At 36.5% G+C, this 18,277-nt stretch overlaps 1 protein-coding gene and 1 pseudogene across 8 annotated transcripts in view; one reads left to right on the plus strand and one right to left on the minus strand.

Moving 5' to 3' along the window:
- ZZZ3 (zinc finger ZZ-type containing 3) overlaps window positions 1-18,277 on the minus strand; it is a 95,903-nt gene that overhangs the window by 26,483 nt on the left and 51,143 nt on the right. The window lies entirely within an intron of this gene.
- LOC105238918 lies at window positions 14,615-15,113 on the plus strand (annotated as a pseudogene).

Raw genomic sequence — 18,277 nt, forward strand, 5'->3', positions numbered from 1 at the left:
CTGGGTTTATCAGTGCTGCCCATAGCAAGAAGTATGCCAAGTAACTGCTCTCACAGAGGAAGGTCATTTAAAAAGATCTAAGGGGTAAGTTTCCCCTACTTCACTATGTCTACTCATGATACATTAATGGCTTTACTCTCACAGAGGTTACTTCCAAAATGAAATTATCTGAAATACAATGGCTATCGTTTATAAAGAAATTGGCTATTCTGGCTGTAGGTCACTGAATAATGTCATCTCCTGAAGGCAAGAATTTTAAGGTGCACCTATGTCACTAGTTTTTAAGTATGTCTTATCTCATTTATTATACTGTGTGATCCTTGAGAGGAACTGTACTTGTACTGTCCCATAGCACATTAAGATTCAAGAGACACAGAAAGTGCTCATAAAGATGAAAACAAAAGATGAAAACAAAAACCACAGAAGAAAATATGAATAACTGAATAGTTACCTGGGTGACTTTTCAGCGGTTAAATGATTGTATACAGAACACTATTATAATGGTATGTATGTTGTTATAAGTTTTTTAGGTATGCTAAAGATACATATAACCTTGGTTCTTTTCCACATGTAAGACTTAGAGGGACAGATAAAAGCCATACTTACCAAGTTTACGGATGACATGAAGCTGAGAAGGATAGCAAATACTGTAGATGAAAAAAATCAGGATTAAAAAATAACAAGCAAGCTAGAATACTAGACAAGATGAAATTTAACCACATAAACAAAAAATATGGTATTGAACTACAAAACAGCCAAACAAGTACAGGATGGCATGAACTTGCCTTAACAGGCACAGAAAATTGTGAGCCTCCCAACTGATCCTAAGTTCAATTATGATGTTAAAGTGTGAAGTAGCTGCTCAAAAACACATAATATTAGCTTAAACGTGCATGAACCCATTCAAACCCTTACCAAGTATGCGCACTGTATATGTAACACTATGTCAGCCATTCTGAAGGATACAAGTATAATCAACATGCAATCCTACATCTCGATCATTACAATTAAGGTAAGACAGTGTGCATGTATATATTGGTATTTGCTTATTTAAATACCGAAAAACAAGGAAGCGTATAAAATTCCTAGTCAATTCCTAAAATCAACAAAAATTATGATGATTAATATACTACAAGAGAGAAACATAACATAAAATTTGATCAGCCATGTAATAAACAAAGTGATCATTCCTAGGAGACAAAAACACTATTTCACAGAAGAAGTAAAAACCAAGTGAACACTAAAAATTTGTGTATTTCAATAGAAAAGAAGGTTAAGATATTCCAGGTAGAATAAATAGTGCAAGGAAAAGCACAAACGCAGGTTAAGTGTGACACACATTGAAATAACAGTGATAGTCTAGAGAAAATACACAAGGGGAAGTTGAGAACACAAAATGAAAATAAAAGAACTATAGATCCAACAGGACCAAGAAATATGGGTTCTAGTCCCATTCTGAGAAGATCAAATAGATCAGCCTATCAGGACTTCAGTTTCCTCTTCTACAAAATAAGAGTCTCTAAAATCACTTTCCACTTCCAGAATTTCCGGAGATACAGCTTGAGCACCTATATTTAAAAACAGAAACAGAACTCCACAGACAATTCTGAAACACCTCCTTCATTAAGAAATACCACTCTAATGCAATAGGGAGCACCTGAAAGTTTTGAACAATGATAATGTAAGAAAATCTTTGCATTTGGAAGGCTAATATGGCTGCAATGTGTTAAGGTAAACTTGACAAAATGGCAAAAGAAACCACATAGAAAGCAATGTAGCTGACGTGTAAGATTACATTCTGAACAAAGTATTTAACACTGAAGTATACTCAGAAGTTGGTTAACCAGCTAGGGTTCTGAAAAGCAGAAAAGTTAAAGAAATGTAGATGATCCAAGAGAACATATTAAAACTGTCTTCAAGATACAAAAGTTTGCTACATAGAAAAAAGAAGAGACATATTCCAAGTCACTTCAAAGTCAAACTCACATCACTGAGCAGAAGTTCTAGGGAAGAATGTGAGGCTCAATAAAAGCAAAAATTTCATAAAGTAGTGAGTTCTCTGTCACAAGTTAAGTTCAAATAGATACTGAATGACCACCATCAAATGATACTGCAAAGGTGCTGTAGTAGGTGGAAATCTGGATGAGACTTACACCAAGGTCATTCCAAGACAAAGTTTCTTCATTCCAAGACAAAGGATACTAGAAAACAGCATGCATGCATGCATGCATGCATGCATTCATTTTTTAAAGATTTTATTTATTTATCTGACAGAGAGACAGCCAGCGAGAGAGGGAACACAAGCAGGGGGAGTGGGAGAGGAAGAAGCAGGCTCCCAGAGAAGCAGGGAGCCTGATGCGGGGCTCGATCCCAGGACCCTAGAATCATGACCTGAGCTGAAGGCAGACGCTTAACGACTGAGCCACCCAGGTGCCCCAAGAAAACAGCATTTAAAAACTAAATTTCTTCAGTCTGAAAAGGCTCTGTATTATGATTCCAAGTATATGACAATTTATAAGATAAAACTACAAGGGCAGTAAAAAGATCAGCAGTTTGGGGAAAGGCAGGGGGGTTTAACATGACACAAAAGTAATTTTTTTTTAATTTTTTTTTTTAAGATTTTTTTTTTTAATTTATTTATTCGACAGAGATAGAGACAGCCAGTGAGAGAGGGAACACAAGCAGGGGGAGTGGGAGAGGAAGAAGCAGGCTCATAGAGGAAGAGCCTGATGTGGGGCTCGATCCCATAACGCCGGGATCACGCCCTGAGCCGAAGGCAGACGCTTAACCGCTGTGCCACCCAGGCGCCCCAAAAGTAATTATTCTATATGATACTGTAATCTTGGATGCATACATTATGCATTTGCCAAAACCCCTAAAACTTTAAAGGACAAAAAATGAACCGAAAGGTATGCAAATTTTAAAAAATCATTTAGAAGGTCAGGGGATCCTAGGAAGGAATATCAACTGATGCAAGAGCTAACTGTATTATAAATCTCACTGAGGTTACAGACTGAAAAGGTCCTAACCGAGGTAATTTTGGAGATGAGTGGCATTTCTAAGACTAATAGCAAAAGGAATATAGCATAAGCACATATTCTAACTGATGTAGTTATTTCCCATGGGGTAAGAGTTAACAATTCTAATACTGCTATATATTTATATTGGAATTAAACAATTAAATAAATGGGTGATAGATGGCCAAATTTGCCAGTGCTGGACTGGGAATTACAGATAAGCGAGGGGAGGAGCTAGAATGATCCAAGAGTAATATAAAGAATTAGAAGTAGGGGCGCCTGGGTGGCACAGCAGTTAAGCGTCTGCCTTCGGCTCAGGGCGTGATCCCGGCGTTATGGGATCGAGCCCCACATCAGGCTCCTCCGCTATGAGCCTGCTTCTTCCTCTCCCACTCCCCCTGCTTGTGTTCCCTCTCTCGCTGNTCGCTGGCTGTCTCTATCTCTGTCAAATAAATAAAATCTTAAAAAAAAAAAAAAGGAATTAGAAGTAGAGTCAAAATATGAACTCATGTTTAGCTTAGTAGAGATGCAGATGATTATACACAGAAATATTTACGGAGGGGAGCCTGGGTGGCTCAGTCGGTTAGGCGTCTGCCTTCGGCTTAGGTCATGATCCCAGGGTCCTGGGATTGAGCCCTAAGTCTGGCTCCCTGCTCAGTGGGGAGCCTGCTTCTGCCTCTCCCTCTACTTATGCTCTCTCACATAAATAAAATTTAAAAAAATATTTATGGATATGTGTATATACACAGGTAAGTATACACACATGCGCACGCGCGCGCACACACACCAAAAATACACCACCTTGATGGGACATAGGAGCCAACAGGGAAGTTCCCAATGGCCAAAGCTAGAGCAATTTGAGCAACAAAATAAAGTAGTACTAAATAATAACCCGAGGTATAGTTAAGTATTTGAGTCCATACTGATATAAATAATAGAATGACAAAAGAAATATCTCCCAAACAGAATTCCAAATAATTTATGTAGACACTCTTCCCTCAAGGAGAGAGAACCTAACTCCCCACTCTTAAGTATGTGCTGTGCAGAGTAACTTCTTTCCAAAAAATACAGTATGGAAAGGGTGAAGAAAAAAGAATACGGTGGAAAAACCTGACAAATACTACCTCAGCCAAGTGATCAAGTCAACATCAACAACACTAAAACACAGTAATAGTATATACCCTCGGTATGATGTGATAAAAATGGCACTTTACCTGTGTTCTTCCTCTCCAAACCTTCAACCCCAGCCTAATCATGAGGAAAACATCAGACAAATTCCAATAAAGAAATATTAATACCATGGGGCGCCTGGGTGGCTCAGTCGTTAAGCATCTGCCTTCGGCTCAGGGCGTGATCCCAGAGTTCTGGGATCGAGCCCCACGTCAGGCTGTCCCACTGGGAGCCTGCTTCTTCCTCTCCCCCTCCCCCTGCTTGTGTTCCCTCTCTCGCTGGCTGTCTCTCTCTCTCAAATAAATAAATAAAATCTTTAAAAAAAAAAAGAAATATTAATACCTGACCAGAACCCCTCAAAACTGCCTAGGTCGTCAACAAGGAAAGTCTGAAAAACTGCCACAGTCAAGAGAAGCCTAAGGAGACATGAAAATTAAATCTAATTGGTATCCTAGATGGGATTTCAGAACAAAAAAAAGATATTGGGTAAAAAATAATAAAGTATAGATTTTAGATAATAATAATGTATTAATATTGATTCATTGATTATAATTAATATATCATACTAACATATTAAAAAGAGGGGAAATGGAGCAGGGTGTATATAATACAGTCTTGATTTTTCTGTAAATCTTTTTTTTTTTTAAAGATTTTATTTATTTATTCGACAGAGAGAGAGACAGCCAGAGAGAGAGGGAACACAAGCAGGGGGAGTGGGAGAGGAAGAAGCAGGCTCATAGCGGAGGAGCCTGATGTGGGGCTCGATCCCAGATCGCTGGGATCACGCCCTGAGCTGAAGGCAGACGCTTAACCGCTGTGCCACCCAGGCGCCCCTGATTTTTCTGTAAATCTAAAATTGTTCTTTAAAATACTATTTTTTTTTAAGAGAGAGAAAGAGCTTGAGCCTATGCATGAACAGGTGGAGTGGGAGGGGGTAGAGGGGCAGAGGGAGAGAATCTTAAGCAGGCTCCACAGGCTACATCTCATGACCCTGAGATCATGACCTGAACCAAAATCAAGACTCAGACACTAAGCTCACTGAGCCACACAGGAGTCCCTTAAAAAAAAAAAAAACTGTTTAAATAAAACACTTAATTTTTAAAAATAAAATAAAATTAAAATTAAATTAAAATAAAATAAAATAAATTTTGCAGGGGTGCCAGGTGGCATAGTCAGTTCAGTGTGACTCTTGGTTTTGGCTCAGGTGGTGATCTCAGGGTCCTGAGATCGAGCTCTGCATTGGGCTCAAGGCTCAGTGCAGAATCTTCTTGAGACTCTCTCCCTCTCCCTCTGCTCCAAACCAACCTGCCCCCAACCTCGCCCTGGCTCTCACTCTCCCCTCCCCCTCTAAAATAAATACATTTTTTTAAAGATTTTATTTGAGACCGAGAGGGAGAGAGAGAGCACGAACAGGGTGAGGGGCAGAGAGAGAAGCAGACTCCCCAGTGAGCAGAAAGCCTGATGGTGGCTGGATCCTGGGACTCCATCATGATCTAAGCCAAAGGCAGATGCTTAACTGACAGAGTCACCCAGACACCCCTAAATAAATATATTTTTAAATCAATCAATCAATCTTACAATCTTCCCTGTAGCCACTACTGCTTTGCTGTCTTAGAATAGCAAAAGGGAAAGTAAGCATTTAGTTGAGGTATATATTTATGTTGAAAAAAGAATTTAAGAGAGCTTATCTAATTATGTTAAAAAATATTTTATGTTAGCAAATTTACTGTCATTTACTCCTGGTTACACTTTATCACATCGAATAATCACTCTAATTGTTCTAGAATTCACCAATTAATAAATTCAGCTACTATCTCTGCTCGATATGAAAATCTGTTCAAAACACCTTTTTAGATATTATCTCTATTCTGCTTAAAAGTGGTAATTGCTAGGGGTGCCTGGGTGGGGTCAGTTGCTTAACTGTCTGCCTTCAGCTCAGGTTATGATCTCAGGGTCCTGGGTCCCCACATGGGGCTCCCTGCTCAGCGGGGAGTCTGCTTCTCCCTCTGCCTCTGCCCCTCCCCCTGCTTGTGCTCTCCAGCTCTCTAGCTGTCACTGTTATGTAAATAAAAATTTTTTTAAAAAAGTGATTAACTGCTACAGCATTTCAAATGTAAAATCTTTGTCAAATAAATGTAATATCCAGACCTATTATGGTTACCCACCTTAAACAAGTAAACACAATTCTAGCCTTTTAATTTCAGTGCTTCAGCACAGTAGTGACATTAAAATACACACCATTATGCCTCACATGGCAATGTACTCCTAAAAAATACCTTCTGATGAGGAGGCTGAGGGGTGGGGGTGGAAAAGGTTAAGGACAATAGTTTCTTCAGTTTAGTATGATATATCAATCACCCATACCTATATATAAAACAATTACAAGTTATATAACAATATTTATTAGACCAACATATCCACAGCACAGTGTACTTAAATAAGTGGTAAAAGTTTTGTTTTTGGTTTTTTTTTTTTAGGTGTCTAAGCATCTGGTAACAGCTGGATTTATATAAAATTTTAAAATCACAAGGTGGAATAAAAATATTTTTTACCTTTTGTATTGACACTACTACCTTATAATCTCATTATACTTGTACTACTATTAATTTTACTCTTTGTACTGCTATTGTTACCTTAGTTGTGCTCTTTCTGTGAATATTTAGAGCATAAATTACTTATATTCACATACATGTTTATATTTATTCTTGATGAAAAACCCTCTGAAACAGGTATTAGTATCGCTTTATAGAAGGCATAAACAAAACCTGGAAAGGTTAAATACTGGTAGATTCTTGCCATAATTTTTCCATAATATGATTATTTACATATCCTAATTTATGTGAAATATTGAGCTTAGATCGTATACACTAGGAAGATTAGCCTATACCTAAATTCAGAAATGACCAAAAACCTAAATGAAGCTTTAATTTCCTGCCTTATTTTTAAATAGCAGAATAGTAAAAAAATAAGCCTATTTAACAATTCTTCCTATTCAGCTACTAGTATAAATACTAATTCAATAAAAGAATGCAAATGAAGAGAAAGAATACCATCTTTTTTCTTGAATGGACCATAAACAGGGTAAGCAATATTTTAACTAAAACATTTGTCATTCATAATTAAAGAGGAATTCTGAATTGTACAAAAACACTTGCCCCTTTCCAAAAAGTCTTCACTGATTATTTTCTCAATGTATATTTAACCCCCTGAAAGAAGTGTAATTTTTTTTTTAAATATTTTATTTATTTATTTGACAGAGATAGAGACAGCTAGCGAGAGAGGGAACACAAGCAGGGGGAGTGGGAGAGGAAGAAGCAGGCTCATAGCGGAGGAGCCTGATGTGGGGCTCGATCCCATAACGCCGGGATCACGCCCTGAGCCGAAGGCAGACGCTTAACCGCTGTGCCACCCAGGCGCCCCATTTTTTTTTTTTAAGATTTTATTTATTTATTTGAGAGAGAGAGAGAGCGAGCACGAATGGCGGGAAGGGGCAGAGGGAGTAGGGACCCTGACACAGGGCTCGATCCCAGGACCATGACCTGAGACAAAGGCAGATGCTTAACCAACTGAGCCACCCAGGAGCACCAAAATGTAATTTCTAATGTACTTCAAATGGTATTTTCTTTTGCATAAAGTTTTCACCAACAATCCTGAAAATACAGTCAGGCCTCTGTAACAATAGTTATCACTTTTTTTCAGAGTCTGTCCTGGTACCTGGAAACTCACATCTTATTCAACTTATCCAAGAAATTCAGCTGTGAAGGGGAGAAAGCAAATAGAAAAAATATTTGAAAAAGTATATGGAATATGATGAGATGATTTTTAAATCAGGAAAGTCTGAAACGTGTAAATGCTGATGGGAAAGGGCCCACTGGAAAGGCTGATTCTGCAAAATAAGTAATAATAGAGCAAGGTTTTTAAAAGAAAGAAGAGGGAATGGAGCTCAACTCACTGGCAGAAGACTTAGCCTCAGGTAGGAAAAAGAGATCCCTCCATTTACTTAAAGATAGTTTATCATCACCATCATTTTGAACTGAAAATTTACTACTTATAAGTTATTATGCTCTTTACAACTGCTAGCAGCCATATATATATATATATATATAATTACTCTCTTTTTAAGAGCCTGCTTCTTCCTCTCCCACTCTCCCTGCTTGTGTTCCCTCTCTTGCTGGCTGTCTCTCTGTCAAATAAATAAATAAAATCTTAAAAAAAAAAAAAAAAGAACTTAAATAGTCACAAAGAAAAACTGATTAGGGAAAAATGGCAGGTGCAGGCCACCCAAGAGACCCCATCCTCTAACTGGCAATCATGAATTTATTTATTTTTTTTAAGATTGTATTTATTTATTTGACAGAAAGCGAGCGAGAGAGGGAACGCAAGCAGGGGGAGTGGGGGAGGGAGAAGCAGGCTTCCCACTGAGCAGGGAGCCCGATGCGGGGCTCGATCCCAGGACCCTGAGATTATGACCTGAGCTGAATGCAGACGCTTAACAGCTGAGCCACCCAGGTGCCCCTGGAAATCATGAATTTATAGTGGTACCAGTATGCAAAAGTATGTGATTTCTCTTCAGTAGGAACAAAGGAAGAGCAATGGGAGAAGGGAAGAAAAAATGTTGGCAAGAAAGCTATGTTCTTAAAGCTCAGGCAATCTAAGACAGATAAGAAAAGGAGACAAGGGGGTGCCTGCGTGGCACAGTTGGTTGGGTGGTCAATTCTTGGTTTCGGCTCATATTGTGATCTCAGGTTTGTGAGATTAAGCCCTGCATCAGGCTCCCTGCTCAATGTGGAATCTGCTTGAGACTCTCTCTCCCTCTCCTCTGCCCCTCCCCTGCTCATGTGCATGCTCTCTCTCTCTTGCTCTCTAAAATAAATCTTTTTAAAATAAAGGAGACAAGGACAGATAAAGGCAAATATAGAAAAATTAGAGTTGCTAAGGGAATAAAAACTTTCTGCATTCTTTCATGTACTTAATTTTCCAATTATCAGTTGCCTATCTATTCTGCACTAGGGAAGAAAAACAAAAGGAAAGGCATAAACAAATATACTGCAATCACATCTCAAGTGTTATGGAAAAGTAACAACTCATAAACATTCTCAAGATACTACATAATTAATTGAGACCTTGGAGACATAAGAAAAAAGTCCGATGGTGAAAGGGAACAAAACAGCGGAAAGAACCAAAAGCAAGACTCATGTAACTAAAATACAAATAGGGATGGAAATGGGGTATGGGGTAGTAGTTTAAAATGTGTTTCTCCTGGGGAAAGAGACCAAACCAAATCTAACTTATCTTTATAATATGTGGTGTCTAAGACCAGGCCAAGCTTATAGTAAGCACTCAACAGATGTTTGATGAACGGAATTAAGTCAGAGCAAAGAAAGAGGAGCCCAGATTGCAAGTTTGCTGACTGATAAAACTTATTTTAAAGGATTATTACTGAAGCACCAGCTTTAAGCAAAGGTAACCCTAGCACTGAAATACTTAAGAAGTCCTAATTTACTGTTCCAGTTACCAACTAGATTTCACCTACTCTTAAGGACACTTAATAAGTCAAAATAGATGCAGGTCTTACACAACCATTATTTTTTATATGATTACAAGCATGATTAACAAGCTACTGTAATTTTTTCACTCTATCTTTTAGGTAGTTTTAAATAAACCTGGGACTCTGAACATAGATACAAATTACTATGTCTAGAAATGAAAAAAATAATTTCTCAAAACCAGAACCACCAATTTCTTCAAAAGCCTGCCAATTTAAGTTTCTGCTAGGCAAAGACACCAGAAAATCATTTTGTAAGAGTAATGCCTACTTTCAAATTAATCATCACAAAAGCCATTATTAACGTGAGTTTGCATTTTTGTTGTAGTCTTCAAATGGTACTGCATATTAACTGAATTCCTCCAGAAAGCTAAAAAATTTCAGTCATTTCTTAGAATCAAAGAAATGATAGGGGCACCTGGTGGCTCAGTCAGTTGGGTGACTGACTGTTGGTTTTGGCTCAGGTCATACCACTTCAGGTCATGAGATCATGATCTCAGGGTTATCAGATCAAGCCATGCATCAGGCTCTGCACTTGGCAGAGTCTGCTTCTCTCTCTTTCCCTCTACCTCTCCCCCCACACACACTCTCTCTCTCAAATAAATAAATCTTAAAAAAAAAAAAAGGATCAAAGAAATGATGGACTATGTTCTCAAGGACCTATCTCTACCATATCCTATCTTTCCCTCAATATCACCTTCCTCCAGACAAAGTGAAGATATTTCTCTTTCATCCCGCAAAATGTAGGGTCATGGGAATCTCTTAAAGGTGGAAGAGAAAGTTTGTACAGACATACTTTCTCAAAGCAGTCTAAAGACCACCTACATCCATATTCCCTAGATACATGTTAAAAACATAGGTGCCTAGGGGCACCTGGGTGGCTCAGTTGGTTGAGTGTTAGACTCTTGGTTTGAGCTAGCATCATGATCTCACGGTGGTGGGATGGAGCCCATGATGGGGCTCCACACTCAGCAGGGAGTCTCCTTGGGATTTTCTCTCTCTCCCTCTGCCCTTCTCCTCTCCTCTCCCCAACCCCACAAACACACATGCACTCTCCCTCTAATATAAATACATAAATATATAAATAAAATCTTAAAAAAAAAATCTAGGTGCCTAGTCTGTCCCAAATCTACTAAAACAATCTGTAAATGTAGGCCCAGGAATCTTTTAAACATTTTAAACAAGACAAGGTAAGTTTTACATGGTTTTGTACATTACATTAAGTTTCAAAGAGTTTCTTCTAAAAAAAAAAAAAAAAGGAAAATATTACAAATCTAAGATCTTATTTCTAACAACCTAGAAACAAAAAAACAAATCAAAATATCAAACACCAAAATCCTGTAAATCACCCAAAGTACTAAATATTCTTGCAATTATGTAAGAAGTGATAGTTCCCTTAAAGTTCCAAAACACTTATAAAATACCTGAACAAAATGTAAACTATGCAAGATTCTTTAAAAGAACCAGTCATCTACATTTTTAGCCCCTTGTTATGATTTACAGTATGAGTCAGAATATTAAGTCTATAATTTCAGAACATAAAAAGCTTTAAAGAATCATATTCAATACTAATGAAAATTTACTCACCAATAAAGTATCTGACATTATAAATTTTTTTCTCAAACTCTACACTGAATTTAACCAAATTGTAGTTTTTATGAGGTTTAAGACTTTCATTTTTCCAATATCAGACTCCGAATAGGAGAGGTGGGGGGGCAGGGACAAACAAGGACATAGAACCTTAATGATCTTGGCAAACACTTTTTCTTACTGGTTTAATTAATATTTCATAAGAGTTTATCATCATTTCATACTGACCTTCAAGGGCTGATAACACCTAACATTTCATATTTCTGTCTCTCACAAAAGGAAATCTTCCAGAAAAATAAATAAATCTGAGACTCCTGGACACATAAAAATATAGATAACCTTGCAATAATTACATATACAACACCACATTTTATTAAAATAGGTGACCTATCTGTTCATGTATCTCCAGCAGCTAGCACTCCACTAGCATGAAGAAGGCACTCAATAGACATTTGCTCAATAAATATCAATTGACACAAATCTATCCCAAAGATGGATTAGATCATTTAAAATTCTTAGAAACAATTTTTTAAAAAATGTTTTAACTGATTCTAAACTACTTTAAGAATTAATTGTTCTATATAACATTTAATAATTAAAGTTAAAAACAATCATTAACCAAATAATATATATAATGAATATATAATAACAAAATATATTTGTTGGCTTTCACTAAAGATTTATATATATGAAGAGTGAAGAGTGAAGAAAACTGTATCTGATAATTCACAAATCCTTCTTAGTTACTCTTCAAAATACACGATCAAATTTTAAAAATATGATCAAAATACAACATATTTCTGTAAAACTACTCATATATGCTATTTGGACTGGCCCTTTGAAATTCTGAGCCATCTAATAGCCTATAAACAATATAAGCATTTATTATTGTTGTAGATATAGAGTTATGCTTAATAAATGTCAGAAGACATCTTATTAGATTCCAAACTAAAGATTAGTGCTCACTTTAAAGGCGCAAAATGAGAAAAAAGGAAAATACATATGCAAAGTTTGGAAGTTCTTCCCCTAATAATAAATAAATTTATAAAAAAATGTTTCAATAGAAAAACCAATCTGAAATTTCCTTAAGTTGAGTCATTAAAAAAAAAAAAAAAGAAATTTAGTCTCAGCATTAAATGCTCTGGATGGATTCTAAAACTATTCTATATACAGTAATGTTTCCAAACCTGACTAAAGATTAAAATCACTTAGAGAAGTTTAAAATAGAGAGATATATGAGGCTCCACAGACAATTTAAATCAGAATCTCTAGGGCAAAGCTTAGGCGTTCATATATTTTTATTTTTTAAAGATTTTATTTACTTATTTGACAGAGATAGAGACAGCCAGCGAGAGAGGGAACACAAGCAGGGGGAGTGGGAGAGGAAGAAGAGGCTCATAGCGGAGGAGCCTGATGTGGGGCTCGATCCCTTAACGCTGGGATCACGCCCTGAGCCGAAGGCAGACGCTTAATGACCGAGCCACCCAGGCACCCCAAGGTATTCATGTATTTTTAAAACATTCTAAGTGATTCTAATGTGCAGCCACATTTGAGAATCACTATGCTATGTCAATCCTCTAAGGAAATAAAGATTCATTAGGAATTACCAATATTAGAAAAGAAATTGCTACTCACAATTGAGGTAACTGAATGAAATTAACTGTTAACAACTGAGGGGCAAAGATAATGTATAACTGCAATATAATTTTTAAAAATTATTTGTGAGCTAAATGTTTTAAATCTTCATAAATCAAGAAAGCAAACAGTCTGTATCATGCACCAGAAGTAATATTTCTAGTAAGCTATGTGAGAACAGACAACTCAACATCCTCTTATGTTCCACACCCATTCCTTCCCTGGATCATTAACCATGCTGTTTGCTTTTGAATGTAAATGAATTAAGGTTTTTGAACATCTCAAACAATATCACTAAGTATTTGATAGTATGAGCCGTCACTCTCTTTACACTTAAACATACTCCTATGCCTCATATGTTGTTTCTGGTTAAAAAAATAATAATAATAATAATGTTTGCCTCCATTTAAATTATATACAATTTTAATTAACTACAAACTATAAGAGAAAAATTTTTACTTACATGGATTTGACTGAAAAACTTCTAAAGGCAAAGTACAATCTGGTTAGAAAAAATAAGCCTGCATATTAAAAATAGAAACATCATTTATTTTTCATAGCTAAGAGAAAAAATTACCCATGCCAAGAAAATCAGTATTTAGAGAGTGTGCTCTTATATAAACTATTTAAAGTGTTGGATGATCTTTACTTTTACCACTTCTTTGGTTATAGTTGGCACATTTTACCTTCAATAAATTATTAAAACATAATCTAGGTGCCGTTAACTTACTGGTCTTTAGTACCAACCACAAAATCCCTAACATAATAGCATGTAGGGATAACTCTTCCATCTCCAGAGAAATGCTAGTATAACTGACATTTCTCTTAAACTAGAAGTTCATTTTCACTTGTATTTAGAGAAGTTATCATTTCAAATCCTAACCACAGAATGAACTTGTGATGACCAGATCTTAATATAATAAATACTTAATTTTATTAGAATCGAGAATAAAACTTATTCTCCACTCCTATTCCAATTCTTTAAAAAGAAAAAAAAAAAGACACCTATCTTTAAATCCTGCTTCTCAGCTGTGCAGAATTAGTTTTTCTTAGTATGTATATGAGTGGGTGGAGACTGAGGAATCACAGTGGTTCATCTCCAGTACTGATGTTCAGTATGAGGAAGAGAGTACAGGTAAAGAGACTTTTTAAAAGAAAAGAGGAAATGAAATGAAATTATTAGAATAAAATAAAGACATCCAGCAAAGGACCTTTCTCTTTCATCCTGATTTTCTCTATTCCTTGCCGCACAGGAACACATACCAAGAGTCTTATTCCTATCTGATATACCAAAGAGGGTACAGCCTACAGACTGACTGCTTATTTCAATACTGAACACACATTAAATTTCTAAAAACTTAGAAACTAGGATCTCCTTCAGTACACTTTACAATCCATTTTTAACATACCAAAAATTTCAAAGGGTCCTTAGACTGAACACCACAATAACTAAACAAATATGAAAGAAGCAGTTAAAATCGCTGCAGCGTTGACTCTAATACAAACTGCATGACACCTTTTTTTAAAATATAGGAAGCCCCGGTCCCTCCCCACATGGCCCGGGTGGCCTCCCAGACAGTGTTCCAGACGCCCCCCGCAAAGGAGCCAAGACCAGCGGCCCCAGGGCCCCATGGGCAAGAGGATATAGCAGGAGCTCATGACCTTCATGACGTTTGGTGACAAAGGAATTTCTGCCTTCCCTGAATGAGACCTTTTCAAATGGGTGGGGACCTTCCGAGGAGCAGCTGGCCTGGTATATGAAGCCCTAAGGTGTACACTCTCCCTGGAGTTCGCCAGTGGCTACCCTTACAGTACACCCACACGGTGAAGTTCCTCACACCCTGCTCCCACCCCAGCGTGGACAGGTGGGTAACATCTGCCTGGACATCCTGAAGCACAAGTGGTCTATCCTGTATGATGTCAGGACCATCCTGCTGTCCATCCAGAGCCCGCTAGGGGAACCCAACACTGATAGCCCTTTGAACACACATGAGGCCAAGCTCTGGAAAAACCCCACCGCCTTTAACAAGCATCTGCAAGAAACCTACTCAAAGCAGGTCCCCAACCAAGATCCCCGACTGTCTAGCCTCTCTCCTCGTGTTGCCTTTTTATTTTTTTTCTTTAGATGGTCTGTCCTTTTCCTCATTCCTGTCTAGACTCTGTATCTTAAGCTGTGGTGTCACTTTTGTTTTGTTTGTTTTTTAAATTAAGTCTCTGGTTGAGCCGTTGTGATGAATATATTAAATAAATACATTGGATTTTTTCAAAACATAAAACAAAAATAAAATAAAATACAGCAAGCCCTACAAAAAACACTACAAACAATAAACAGAATTTTTAAAAAAATATGTACCTCAACTAAGATCTTACAGGAATATACATACTGATTAAAGACAATGGCACTAATAAATACAAAATATCTTTAAATGTGTTTTTCAAACGTGTGTAGATTGCTACCTAGTAAGACTTAAACACAACTCTTCAATTATTAAGCCACTGAATGTTTCTGACAGAAGCTTCAAGACACATCCAATGGTGTGAAAGGAGTTAGAGAGTACAGCACGCATAGGTGCCACAGAATTATAGAATATTAGAGCTGGAAGGTGCTACCTCAAGGAGAGGTGCAACTTCTTCATCTCACAATTGAAGAAAATGAAGTTCAAGGAGATTAAGAGACTTCATGATTGGTCAGCTAAGTAAGGGTTGAGAACCATGCCAATGCCTCTTGATTTGACATCCTAGTGCTCTTCCCCACCTCTGCACCACAGATAATGAAGATTTGGGGGTGGGGAGGTTCTTTTTTAAATCCCTTAATAGATCTTTATGAGAATAAATTTTGTATGTTTGATTTTTTTAACATTTTCTAGTTACATAACAAAAACCAAAAAATGTAAATCATGAAAAGAAATAAGGTCCCCAAAATTCCAACATCAAAAAATAGTTATTTTTTTATCTTTAGGGTCGAATAAATTTTAATAAGGTATTATATACTCTAACTCAAAAAGCAGGTGAACGTGATACTGAGAAATTTATTATTCCAGGATAAAACACCTGACTATTCTAATGAAAGCTTCACTTCTGAAAGAGCATTGAAAAGATTTGTAACAAGGGAATTCACTGCACAAAAAAATTCTTCACTTTAAAAATTACAAACATTATCCTTTAGAAACCTTTAAACGCCAAACAAAACCTTTAAAATTATTTCATTTACAAAAAAAAAGTTTATAAAAACATCTACTACATGAAATAAAATATCAAGCATGGCAAATATTTTTATATGGCCCAAAAGGTCTCTGTTTATGTATGCATTAAAAATACAGCAGGGTCACCACATACCAATTAGATTGGTTAAAATTTAAAAACCTGACAATACCAAATTCTGCTGAGGATAGATACAGAGCAACAGAACTCTTATTCACTACTGATAGGAATACAAAATGGTACAGCTACTTTGGAAAACAGTTTGGCAGTTTCTTACAAAACTAAACATACTCTTACCATAAGATCTAGCACGTACAAATTTAGGGATATTCCCAACTGATTTGAAAACCTACACCTACACAAAACCTGCAAATGCAAATGTTTGTAGCAGTGTTATTCATACTCACCAAAATCTGGAAACAATCAACATGTCCTCTAATAAGTAAATAAACAAACTATGACATATCCATAAAATGGAATATTATGCAGAAATAAAATGACATGGACGATTAGTATAACAGCTCTGCTATTTCTACCCATTTTATATACAACTGGTCAAGAATACAGTTGGACCCAAAACAACAAATGGTCAATCATGGGCATCTTCTGACAGCCTACACTGTCCAATAACCTCTTTTCTGGAAGACATACTTCCAAAAAGCATTGGCCAAAAACATACTTCCAAAAAGCATTGGCCAAAGCAGACTTCAGTTCCCCACCTCCAACCATTAACTCTACCCTTGACAAATGATAATTTTGCAAGAGATGAAAAGCTGACCCAGGGAAGTCGATCTGCTGTATAATCAATAACCACGTTTTTGTTACAGAATGTGAAGAGGATCTGAGAAGAAAGGTCAAGTAGAAAGTTGGGACCACGGCAAGCACAGTGGAAAGTCATTGCTGTTTGCAAACTGAAATTACGCAGGGAAAGTGAGCAGAAAACGTCAGTAAAAAGAGAAAAACCAGTCTGTACTGCAAAAAGAGAAGCACAGGTAAGACAGTATCATCTTAAATACCAAAACATTATAATTTCACAAGGCCTGGCAGGCTTTCTTCCTGACCTTGAATATCCATAAAATTGCCTACTATTTGTTTAAAATAAGCTTTTTATATTTGATATACTTTGAATGGGTTTTCAGATTCCTGCAACCAACAAGCTCTTACTAAAACAAGCTCTAATTACCTTGACTTTGTTTATTCCCCTTGCTAGTTTCAAATAACCTACAGTTCCTTACTAGTTGCTGGGTTTTAATGACCTTGTATTCAAATTGAATACCATTTGAAGTACCACACAAAGGTTTTCACAGGGAATTGTTTAAAGAGTATGTCAATATTTTTTTAATCCACATATTTATACCCTTCAAAAAACTGTGGTTTTCTTCTTCCCTAAAGACTCTAGATTTCTTGTGGTAAGAAACCCTAAAGGATGTCTTTTCAACTGGTTCCTAGTACCTGTTTTTATTCAATAAAATTCTTGAGTCTCCTCAAGAATTCAGGAAGATGAACGCAACTAACCGTATTGTGGTCAATATTATAAAAGTTGCACAATAATCTAGAAAAAATCCTGACCACCAGTCAGACCAAGATTTACATATTTTCCCTACTCTAGAGTTTTAGATTACCTATTCTAAGAAACAATACACTGTAACATGTAAAAAGTTCCCCTTGTACTCTAAAATTGCAAATACATAAAAATTTCACATAATAGAGTCAAGCTAGTAATCTCTAGTTATTAACTAATACTCTGCCAGGCAGCATATCTCAAATATGGCCAAACTATGTATGTATGCAATCATTTTACAATAACTTCAAAGACGCAGGATATGCCTTGTATTTTTAATTATTTTTAGCTTCTACTCAAAATTATGAGGTTATACAGAAAAAGCTGAATAATATCCTCTATTGAAAATCCTTAAGTAGGGACGCACATTTTCTTTCGAGTCCTTCAATTCAATAAAGATAACCCAAACCAAATTCTTATCATTCCGTAGTGCTTTCTAAAGCCTACCGGTAAAATTCTGGATTATAAAAATATATTTGAAACTATACAAAACATTCTGATCATACCAAACTTGTAAATTTGTTTTATAATACAATGACTTCCTCTCTTTGGGGTCTG

The sequence above is a fragment of the Ailuropoda melanoleuca genome, chromosome 2, assembly GCF_002007445.2.
Source record: "Ailuropoda melanoleuca isolate Jingjing chromosome 2, ASM200744v2, whole genome shotgun sequence".
NCBI classification, from domain to species: Eukaryota; Metazoa; Chordata; class Mammalia; order Carnivora; family Ursidae; genus Ailuropoda; species Ailuropoda melanoleuca.